This window comes from Stegastes partitus, unplaced genomic scaffold (genome assembly GCF_000690725.1).
Source record: "Stegastes partitus isolate 25-593 unplaced genomic scaffold, Stegastes_partitus-1.0.2 Scaffold703, whole genome shotgun sequence".
Lineage (NCBI taxonomy): Eukaryota > Metazoa > Chordata > Actinopteri > Pomacentridae > Stegastes > Stegastes partitus.
The window spans coordinates 338,634-350,158 of record NW_007578434.1 but is presented as its reverse complement, the minus strand read 5'-3'; positions in this window follow the sequence as shown (position 1 = coordinate 350,158).

Here is an 11,525-nt window from a genome sequence, read left to right as displayed (position 1 = left end):
TTGTAGCAAGCTAACTGTCTGTGAGTTTGGGGAGGAAGTATAGAGCAGTAACAAAGTGATATACATGTGATCAGGGTAAACAGGGATATTTTTAGTGTTCTACTTTGTTTGACTCTGGAAACTTCTCAAATGAAAATCTCGATGAGTCTTTAGACACGATGACGTTAGATAATCCCATTAAATTTAAAACGCTAACCCCCTTAGTTGGAAAAAATGTCTGTCAGTGAATGGCCAAACCTTGAAGCCATGGTTTCAAAAGTGAGCGATGTGAAATTTAAATATATAAAAGGTTGAAAATTGTGGACGATTAGGGCTGCCATAACAAGTTGTTAACATACATTTGAATGTCATTTTCTGTTTGTATGCATGTAATCAGGGGCAAAATTAAAATTGAAAAAACAATAAACCTGTTTTAAAGTGCACATCTGCTGCAAAACTGATAAAGAAAATCCTTTTACAAATAATTTTCGTTGTACTATGACAATAAAATGAAATGTGGATGGATAACTTACAAACAGCGTAAAAATACATGTAAAATGCAAAATGCTTTAATTGTACTCAATGCCCAAATTAATAGCTAATGAAGAAATACATTTAGAAAATTTATGATGATATCTTGATGAGCAGAATTTATGCTTATTTAATTGCTTCTTAATTACATATTCAAACCACCAGTAAGTCCTGCCATTTCTTCATAAAAGTTTGTATTGCTAACAAAATCTGTATATGAAAAAAATTATTGAAATTCTTTTTTCTTTTCTTTTCTTTTCTTTTTTCAATATTGGCAGTCCTAGATACTCAAAGACGACAACCTTGGATGTAATGCTGTCTATATATCTCCAAACAAATGGTGTGTTTTAGCTTTTTGTGCTTTTGTTTTTCCTTGGGAAGAGATGAGAAATGTAATCTAAAAAATCAGGGGTCTCCCAGACATGGTGACCTGTTCCTCAAACTGTGTGTGTGTGTGTGTGTGTGTGTGTGTGCGGGAGTGTGTGTGTGCATGTGCGTGTGTGTGTGTGTGTGTGTGTGTGTGTGTGTGCCTGAGTGTGTAAGGTTTGTATGCATTTCATCTGTGTATATATATACATATATATATATATTACTATTTGGAAGATGCACTGTGTGTGAGGTCTTTAAAAAGTGCTTCCTGAGTACCTTGTTTTTTATGTCGGGCCTTTCCTCAGTACGGTCTAGTAGCCTCATAGAGTCATTCTGTATATTAACTCTCCACTTGTACCTGCAACCAATCTCTTGTGTTTGTACAGAAAATGATGGGGGTGTTTCATGACGCATGCAGACACAATATTATACTTACGAATCTATATCTAAGTTAAAAACACGTATTTGGTTTATTTATGCTCTTATTTATTGATTTTCCAAACTATGAAATTTTGTTGAAGTGGTTTACCATGCTCTTCTGATCTTATGTTGTATTGTAAAAAAAATATATATGTCCATAACTATTGATGAACCCATATTAAAATTAACTCTGAACTCTTATTCTATGACTGATCTCTATAATATTTTGCAGCCCATATAGTTTAGATCACGTGATTAGTGTCCCTGATGAATCGATATTTTTTATTTGGCATTCGTGGGTTGAAGCAAGGCAAGTTTATTTGTACCAGAACATTCAGAGGCAATTCAGCCAGCTTCTTAAGATAGAAAAAAAAAATGCCTGAAAATTACAGTTGTTAACCTGCAGGTCCCAGAGGAGTTGCAGACAGGAAGTTGTGGGAAGTGTGCCGAAATGAGTTAATATCAAATAAAATGCTTAAGACAAATGAGTAAGTGGTGATTTTCACTCTCTTCCTGCTCAGTTAAGTCTCACACACTCATGCCCACACCATGAGCAGGATATGTACACGCATACACACGGAGCAAAATCAACTAGGACACGAACCGGGGATCTTCTTGCTGTGAGGCAACGGTGCTAGCCACTGAGCCACCTTAAATATTAATATTAATAATATTAAAATATTTTCCTTCTTAAGAGGGATTTGTATTTCTTAAAAGGTTAAGAACAGCTGCATTGGAACATTTAACACACACACATCAAACAGTGCTGGAAAATCAATTCAAGTGAAATGAAGTAAAATACAATGAGACCAAAATTATTTACATAACCCCAGCAAAAGGAGTTCATTAGTGTAACACTGAATGTTCACATGTTCATATATTCTGAGTATAACAACCAAGATATGACAAACATGAGACTAAAACCCAAATACACTGAAGAAGCACAGTTTGTACTTTATGGTGTTTTGTCTGCTGACAGGAAATGATAAGGCAATATTCTCATCGTCCACTACATGGTACGCTGACCACACTGTTACATTGTTTGTAAAATCCCGCAAGAGTGAGAGATGGGAGGTGCATGACGATATGAGATTGAAGATGGAGAATTAAAAAAACAGTGCTGAGCAGACGTCGTTGTTATTTTAATATAGCCTGAATACACAGCATACCAAGCAGTATGCTGAGCTAATGCTCACTGTGAGAGGAAGAAGAGGCGGACAAGTGCAGTTACCTTCTTGTGTGGATCTGGGAGAAGGGATGTGATGTGTACAACACCTGGACGCTCACAGCAGACAACGCCAAGAAGCTAAAGACGTACTACGATAAGTACACTGACTATATCACACCCAAAGCAAACCCAATATACGCTAGATTTAAGTTTCACCAGTAGATGCAGGGTGAGCACAAATCATTTGGACAGTTCGTGACCGAGATAAAACTGCTTGTTAAAGACTGTGGCATGGTCAGAGACCACACTGTATTTGCCACTAATTCACCTCATGTACGTGAGAAACTGCTCAGCCAGGGTGCGGATCTCACGTTAGACAAAGCTATAGATGTAGCAAGGTCCCATGAGCTAGCAAAGCAGCAGTTAAAAACTATGGGCCAAACCAGAGACCATGACACAATGCAAGATGTCTTGTATGCTGTAGTAGCATGCTCCTTGGGTTTAGGTCCTCCCTGTTGTTTGTCTGGCCTGTGTGGTCTTCTGCTAATAGCATGAATCTCCGAATATTCCTTGCTCAACATCAACACAAACTTAAAATAAAAACACAAAATAAAAGTTTTTTCAAAATAAAAAATAAGTCCAACCTGAGATGCATATTATATATTGTTTAATTTTGACCAGCTGTCCGCGACCCACCCAGAACAGGTCTGTGGCTCACTTTTGGGTCGTGACCCACCAGTTGAGAACCCGTGTTCTATTGCACTTATCCAGACGATGTGCTCCATAAAGTTCAGATGTTCCTATGCTACCTAAATCCTATGGGTACACGATAATTGGTCAGCTGCTGTTGTTTGTGTTCCAGGGACACTTTCAGTCAGGTTTATCTCATTCTTGTGGAACCACTGTCTTTTCTTTTAAGAAGGGAGATGTAACATACTGTGTTATATATTCACACTGTCCACTACATGGTACGCTGACCTCACTGTTAAGTTGTTTGTAAAATCCTGTGAGAGTGAGAGACAGGAGGTGCATGACGGTATGAGATTGAAGATGGAGAATAAAAAAGAACAGTGCTGAGCAGACGTCGTCGTTGTTATTTTAATATAGCCTGAGCGTGGTGGGGAATACTGCAGCTGCAGGTGAGTGCAGCCCTGGCCTGCCTCACCTCCTGGCCAATTATCTAATCAGAGCAGGCTATTTAAAGTCATGTGCTCCCCTTTGTTCTCCCTCTGCTTCCTGAACTCTGTCCCTGCTGTGGCTGGTAGTGTTTGGTGCCCAGTTAGGAGAAGAAGCTGCTTCATATGCACACTGTTTTTTTTTGTTTTTTTTAAAGTAACTGCATATTAATGTTGATCACCCTTTTCGTTTGTGGAAAGGGTGATTTTTTTCGTTGCATCCCATATGGCCTCCTTCACATCTCTGGACGAACAGCGCATGAGTGTGGGCCAGTTCCTCCCTTCCTCACGCACACCCAGCCGATGGCAAATATTAAAATGAATGTGCAGAACACCTGCAGCCTCTGGTGCCACGGTGCCACGGATGTCGATCACTCTTTTCCTTATCTTGTCCCCCTTGTCCTCGGGGACCCTGTACAACCGGCGGTTCCATCGCCGATGATGAGCTTCCATGTTGTTTAACTCTTTTTCGAGAACTTTGATGCGTTCCTCCAGCACAGTGGTGTCCTGTTTGACAACTGCAACAGTTTTCTTAACTTCTTCCATGTCTGTGAATAAAGAATTCATTTTCTCATCCACGTCTTGGATTGACTTCGCAGTTTTTTTCTATTTTTGAAAGCAAATTGTCAGTACATGTGGTCATAGTTCTTCGGGATGGGTTTGGTTCTCGCACGTGGACGTTTTTCTTTCATCCTGTGCCATCTCAGGACAACGTCAATATCCTGGCGCTAACAGTTCGGCTTACTATTTAGAAGTAGTAGGACGAGGAGCCGAGAGTCATCCACTTTAGCAGGAGTGGGTAGACTGAACAGGTTTGTCAAATGTCCTTTGAGTAAGAGCAATCAAAAACAGAGATTACAGGAGCATTGCTCAACAATTCTCAGCTCAGCATGCACGCCACACACTCACAGGCACCATCTTGGCTCACAAATATCTTGCCAACTATCTTCACCCTGGTTTTATTTTCTCAGTGCAGAAATCAACGGGTGACGTCACGGTAGCTACATCCATCTTTTATACAGTCGATGCTGCAGAGCGGTTCACATTTGAACTGAGGAGCAGAATATCATCTTTACAAAATACGAAGAATAATATAAAAACATCAGAGGAGCAGAGAGCAGCACCATTACAGTGACCAAAGCCAGGAAGGAATGCTGGCAGAAAACTGCTGACAGTGTGAATGCATAAGTTCATTAGTCTATAATATAATAAAATATGATCACTGTTCCATCATGAAGGCACGTATCAGACAATAAGCACAACTGAGGATTCCTTTAATTTGCTACCTAATGCATATACTTGTAGCTAAACTTAACTTTCAGCTGCAACCCTAGTGGTGTAAAAAGGACGTGGGAACAAATTAAGAACAAACAGAAACATAATTCAAAGTGGTGTAGCTTATTAACGTATCCTACAAATACAAGCTTTAATGCTGAAGTCAGTGCACTGTTGTGTGGTGATACTGGTATGGAAATAATAATGAAACAGCTTTGACATTACCTGTAGCCAACAGGGGGAAAAAAATGAATGAAGGAAGACAGGGGCTCATGGAGATCCTCATCAGGGTGCGCTGTTTTACTGGTCCTGAAAAACCCTCACACTCCTCAGTGATGCCCTCACAATTCACAATGTGTAGCAGGTCAAATACAAATACAAATATGTATCATCTGAACAGTATTTTAATGAAATAACGCAACTTAAACAAATCATGCATAGTTATGCACTAATTTGGTTTTTGTGAGTGCTCACCTAGAAATAGTGCAGCATATTTCCTTTTCTGTGTCTTGTGTTTGTTCAGTGGGTCTAAATCAAGCTCAAACTTTGTTTATTTCCAGATTTATAAATATGTAACACAAATTTTGGATGTTGTTTCTGAGTTTTGAGCCACACCGTATGTTTGGTAACACAAGACTATCTGCCTGCATCCTGAATCTATGTTCTCACGTGTCACCACATGATGGCAGTAGTGCAATGAGGATTAAATAACTCTGGTCTGCTGCAGGATGATGCTGACTGTCCTCCAGAGGGCTAATTGCCTCACAAAAGACTAATGTAATTTAAGTACACCTCATGGTTTAGACAAACTATAAGAATTTCAAACACATGCTAGGTTCTGTATTTGTCCAAATACAAAGTGAACTTTGAACAAAATTGTGCAGATATTAATAGAAATCTCTTGAATTGGCTATTAAAGGAATCATGACAATGTTATATCAAATTGTTATTAAAGCATATTAAAATATGGAGATAGCGTGAATAACGTTAAGATGTGCGTTGTTTGTATGTTTACATGTTCTTTTTTAAAATATGGAATTTAAACGTGTTGTACCATACAAGCAGATTTTGCAGCAACCCGTTGATTGACCTTTCTTTTTTCTCATATCTTCCCTTTGTCTTATTGATGTCTAATTTGTTGTGTATGTTAGTGTTGGTGTATGTTGCGTTTTTTGTTGTTAAGTGTATTGCATTATACAATTGGTGTTGCTGTTATTTAGCATGCCCATTGATGTAAATGAGGCTGACAAAACAACAGAAACATTTANTGTGTCTTGTGTTTGTTCAGTGGGTCTAAATCAAGCTCAAACTTTGTTTATTTCCAGATTTATAAATATGTAACACAAATTTTGGATGTTGTTTCTGAGTTTTGAGCCACACCGTGTATTTGGTAACACAAGACTATCTGCCTGCATCCTGAATCTATGTTCTCACGTGTCACCACATGATGGCAGTAGTGCAATGAGGATTAAATAACTCTGGTCTGCTGCAGGATGATGCTGACTGTCCTCCAGAGGGCTAATTGCCTCACAAAAGACTAATGTAATTTAAGTACACCTCATGGTTTAGACAAACTATAAGAATTTCAAACACATGCTAGGTTCTGTATTTGTCCAAATACAAAGTGAACTTTGTACAAAATTGTGCAGATATTAATAGAAATCTCTTGAATTGGCTATTAAAGGAATCATGACAATGTTCTATCAAATTGTTATTAAAGCATATTAAAATATGGAGATAGCATGAATAACATTAAGATGTGCGTTGTTTGTATGTTTACATGTTCTTTTTTAAAATATGGAATTTAAACGTGTTGTACCATACAAGCAGATTTTGCAGCAACCCACTGATTGAGCTTTCTTTTTTCTCATATCTTCCCTTTGTCTTATTGATGTCTAATTTGTTGTGTATGTTAGTGTTGGTGTATGTTGCGTTTTTTGTTGTTAAGTGTATTGCATTATACAATTGGTGTTGCTGTTATTTAGCATGCCCATTGATGTAAATGAGGCTGACAAAACAACAGAAACATTTATTAGTGCACAGTGCAATTCAACAGCACCACAAACTAAGAATCTTCTAAAACATAACCGCACAAAACCTATAAAAAAAACATTCTATAAAAACTGAACATGAAGGAGGATTGATTGCAGAACTGTTGGGTTAGTTTTCACTGGGCCATATCATGAATTAAAAACTGACTGTATCAATAATGATGCAACTGGTTACTGTGCTCGCCACACAACTGGATATATATGAGTACTACCCCTGCTTAATCCTTTTATTTTCCTCTCTAAATGCCTGCAACAGACAGGATAGTGTGTATCTGTAACCTACAAGCACTTGAGGATGACACACAGCTCTTTTTGGAGATATTAATGGCTTTATAATACTTGAACCTACCTTTAGTATTATCCAACACCTGTAAACAGACCTTGATGTTGATGGAATTCAGTTTCATAGTTTTCATAAGGTATTACTGATCACTGATTTCAAAGTCACAATGAGTTGTTTGTACCTGTTGACATATATGAAAAGTGTACTCTCAAATTGTGGAAATGTACCTTTATCTATGATGTCATGAATACAAGCCAATAAGAGGTGCTGTTGTTTATATGGCTTTTTTTCTTTTCTTTGGTGCCTGTGTCTTGTTGGGAGAAATAAAGTGATTCCAGTCAAAGAGGACTGATGCCCCACTGTTTGTAATTATTCAGGTCTGAGACTGAGTGTCCATGCCAGAAGTGATGTGGAATTCATCTATGCTAATAGGTTTTGGGCCCAGAGTCACCCAGAGAACGTTATTCAGTGATTAGCCATCGAAAAAAAGTCACAATGTATCGCGTGTCGGGTGAGTGTTAACATGCTATACTGGCACCAAGAGTAGACGGGCCGCAGAGTCCAGTAGCCGTTGGTCTCGACTAATTTTTGACGGTGATGAGAAGAATTATGAACTGTGGGAGACACAATTTTTGGGCCATCTTCGCTTACAAGGGCTAAAGGACATTATTTTAAATGAACTCACTGACAAAGATGAATAATCAGAGAACAAGGAGAAAAATGCCAAAGCATACGCCGAACTGATGCAGTTTCTAGACAATAAAGGTTTATCACTGGTGATTAGAGAAGCTGCAGATAATGGGCGGAAAGTGTTCAAGATTCTGGGAGGCTATTTTGCAGGCAGTGGTAAACCTTGGATAATAACCTTGTATACTGAACTGACTTCACTTCAAAAGTCTAAGAGAGTGTGTGTATGATAAAGTAATGTGTTATATGGGCAGAGACAATCATCACATCGCTTAGAAATGCTGGAGAGACATCAAGTGATAGATTTTTGATAGCAATGGTTTTGAAGGGCCTGTTAGAACCATTCAAACCATTGGCTATTCATGCCACACAAAGTGAGGTGGAAATATCATCTGCTGATTTCATAACTAAACTACGAAGCTACGCTACAGCTCCAGATGAAAACGTGATGAAGTCACGAATTCAGCCGAGTAATACTGGCTATATCAAGACCAAATGACTGGGGTGCCGAAAGCACGGACATCATGTGCTACAGATGTGGTCTAAAGGAACACAGGGCCAGAGTTTGTCAACGCAATCGGTGGTGTAGTTTCTGAGGAGAGATGCAACAGTGAGTATGTATTCTGGATGAGCAACTCAGACGCAGAGTGCCATCCAGGGCTCACTGTCAACGAGAAAGGTCTAATGGTGGATTCAGGAGCAACTTCGCAAATCATCAGGGATATAGCAAAGTTCAAGGAGTTTGACGGTGATTTCAAGCCCCAGACCTGGAGCTAGCTGATGGCACCAGATGCACCAGAGTGGCTGAATGCAGGGGAAACTCGGCAGTCGCTTTGATTGACAGCAGAGGGCAGTGCAACAACAAGACCCTGAGAAATGCATTGTACATCCCTTCCTACCCGCAAGACGTATTTTCAGTGAAAGCGGCTACTTCGAAAGGAACAACTGCGATCTTCAAGCAGGGAAAAAGATCTCCTGCAACACAAGGACGGTACAAACTTTCATATTCATGTGAATATTTATCCTAAAGTTACAGAATTTTGTTGACGGTATGACGATCAAGGGTAAAATGGATAAAAGTACCCCACATTGTGAAGTGTGCACTCACGAAAGTTTACCCAAACCAGGAACAGGGATCCTGATGTAAGAGCCAGAACAGCTTTACAGCTGGTACACACAGACATAGTGGGACCAGTAGACCCACAGTCTACAGATGGGTATAGGTTTGCGTTATCGTTCACTGATGACTATTCCAGTGCAGTGTTTGTGTACTTTTTTAGAACAAGAGTGACAAAGTACAAGCAACAGAGAAGTTTCTTGTTGATACAGCCCCATACAGGAAGATCAAATGTATCAGATCTGACAATGGTGCAGAGTTGATAGGCAAACGTTATCAGGCATTACTGAGCAAAAATGGGATTAGACATGAAACCTCAGCACCTTATTCGCCACACCAGAATGGGACTGTTACAGGAAATGTGACAGTGAAAAGATGGGACTACACGCTTACAGTGATGCGGATTGGGCAGCTGATGTAACTGACAGACGAAGTACAAGTGGTTACTTTGTAAACCTAAATGAGAATGCTCCATTGATTTCTTGGAAGACCAAAATAGAATAGAAGAATAGAACAGAATAGAAAAATAGTTTATTTATCCCAGGCCTGGGAAATTACTGTGATACAGCAGCAGCAAAGAAAAAACACCAATCACAACAGAAAAGGGTTAAAGTTAAATATTATTTAAATAATGAAAAACAAAAAATAAAGTGAAATTAAAATAAAATAAAATAACTGTACAAAATGTGCAAATTGAAAAAACAGTGCAAAGACAAAGGATTTTACAGAGCAGAGAGCTGAGAATGCTCTCTTCCAGACAGAGGTGAGGTGTTGTACGGGGTTATTGCTCTGGGCAGGAATGATTTCCTGTACCGGTCCTTGTGACAGCGGAGCTGAATCAGTCTGTTTGAGAAGGAGCTCCGCTGCCTGTCCAGAAGGGGGTGGAGAGGGTGGTCGAGGTTAAAAAGCAGCTGACTGTTGTTCTTTCCACATAAGGCAGAATATATGGTGTTAGCTGCTACTACTCAAGAGTGTATATATCTAGTGCAACTACTCGAGGGCATTGACAAGTGTAAATACACTCTTCCTAAAGTCTATAAAGATAATCACGATACAACAGCTTTAACTAAAAATCCTGTAAATAGACAGAGATGCAAGCATGTCGACATCAAATATATTTTTGTAAAGTCAACTGTAAATGATGGGAAAATAAGTTTGGAGTATTGGCCAACAGACCTGATGGTTGCAGATGTTATGATGAAGCCTGCAACAAAATTTAAGTTGATTAAGTTTGCAAAGTTTATGTTTGGCGATTAGCCATGTGTATGAAAAATGTACATGATACAGAGTTAAGACCTTACAATGTTTGTTTGCTTGAAATCACAAGGTGAGAGCAAGTGGGGGTGTTGACATACATGACAAGTGTGCTCTGAAGTTGTGGAAATGTACCTTTATTTATGATGTTGTGATGGTTTGAGTCTGCGTAACTTGATTGAGGTCGTGGAGAGTGGAGCAAAACAGCAAACTGACGTCCACACAACGCTGGGATTTCACAAACTGCTCGGCGTTTATTAAACACTCTCCAACCGTATCAAGCCCAGTCGTACAGCAACTTTCTCTTCGTACATGAACCAAAGAGTTACCTCCGGTGCACCATCACTGTTACTCTCTTTTGAGCAAAGGAAAAATGGCGATGAAGTGAATATGCTTGACCAGTGGGCATGCATCCAACATCACTCACACAAAACATAGGTGCGGGCTGATGACGACACAGCATGCACCTCGTTAAAGGTACATTTTGTAAAACTCAGCTGTTACAATGTCATGAACATGAGCCAATAAGAGGTGCTGTTGTTTATATGCTGTTTTTTTTTTTTTTTTGGTACCTGTGCTGTCGCCTTTCTTGTTGGGAGAAATAAAATCATTCCAGTCACAGAGGACTTGATGCCAGAAGCGATGTGGAATTCATCTGTGCTAACAGTACCATCCCCAATTCTGAGCTTTCCAGCAGCAGTATAAAAAAGACACTATAACAGACAACAGTGCCCATAAAGTGTACCAGTTTTACTGGTAGTTGCTCCTTTTATAGGCAGCTATATCGCAAAGGTATACAATTTCTTTCAAAAAAAAGAAAAAAAAAAAAAAGAAAAATTATTCTCTCCTCAGACTTTGACCCTATCTTGCTCTTTCAACAGACAAGTAGTTCAGCTAAGTTGTTTCTGCATATGCATTCAGAAATCTCTAATAATCTCCTTCAATCCTCCCTGCAGCCATCAACAGCCTCAGGGCAGAACTGGACTCTCTCCAGTCTCCTCACATATTAGCCTGACTCTTAATCTGGAGCCTTAATGCCCAAATCAATTAGAGCCAGCAGCAGGAGAGACAATTACCCAGCCCGCATTGACCCTAGTCCCATGACCCAGCTAGCACCCTCAATGACTTTGAAAGGGTTGTAATATACATTTCAGTGGTATTTATGTTAGTTATCTTCTAGGCAAAAGGAAATGGGAGTGTTGTTTTGGTCTCTGTA